Raw genomic sequence first — 1,089 nt, 5'->3', positions numbered from 1 at the left:
TTGTGAGTTTTTGCACGTGCTCACATTTGTAGTGAATATTAATGATTATAAATAAATGTATATATGTATTTTAAATGCAAATGAGGGGGGGGGGGTCAACTTATATGCGATACAAGCCTGTAACGAAATATTTTCTAGAATGCTTTAGAAATGTTGCTTATTTTTGGTTATTTTCTTGGATTTATGAAAAATAGAAACCATTTTTTGTAAAGAGGTGAAATAATAAAGCAGCTCCTCTGTTTTTTATATGGTTTTAATTTGGTGTTGTTGACAGGTTGAGACTTAGATTTCCCTGGCTGACACACCTGAGTGTGTTTCACCCTGCGTTTATCAGTGGTCTGTTGTACTAATGATTATTAAAATAAATAAATAAATAAATAAATATTTGTTTTATTGTCAAAACTAGTTGGTGTGGAGAGAGAAAAGGGTGGAGAAGCTGCATGCCAGTCCGAGGATGTATTAGGATTAGGTTATAAAACAAGAACAAGAATCAAAGCAACTGTTGTCAGTCAAACTTCTTCCTTTCATTTTTTTCCTCACAGTGTTTAACACTCATTGAATCTTTTTTATGTTTAAAACAATTCATATCCATTTGTTGACATCCTCACTTGATTTGGTAAATAAACAGCGAAACTATAAAAGAGAAAAACAGCACCTCAAAGAATCCTGGCTGCTAATCTACAGCAGGGGAAAATATGCTTTAATTTGCTCTATGCTACTCAATGACTGCCCAAATAAGTGCCCAGAGGTGTTACCAAGAAGGCCCTGATTGATGACACTTGCTTATTAAAGGACTTTGATATTAAAGAATAGCAAAGAAGCATCAGGGAGAACATTTTTCCTATTTTCTCAGATATGCGACTTACAGTATAGCCTACACATCGCTGACTTTTATCCAAGTTCTGCAGCTCTTTCCTGTCCCTGTAAAAAAAGAGAAGTGGAAGTGTAGTTTAAGGGCCTCGGAGAAACAAACCTGATATCCAGACACACAATAAAGATGGATGTAACAGCTGAGTCCAGCGGAAGAATGGCTGGTGAAGAATATAAGTGGGGATAAATGCCAACATATTGTCCCGCTTGTCACATATA

The sequence above is a fragment of the Pundamilia nyererei genome, unplaced genomic scaffold (genome assembly GCF_000239375.1).
Source record: "Pundamilia nyererei isolate P.nyererei 1_Seehausen unplaced genomic scaffold, PunNye1.0 scaffold00141, whole genome shotgun sequence".
NCBI lineage: Eukaryota > Metazoa > Chordata > Actinopteri > Cichliformes > Cichlidae > Pundamilia > Pundamilia nyererei.
The sequence above is the reverse complement of the archived record's forward strand: the minus strand, read 5'-3'. Positions refer to the sequence as shown.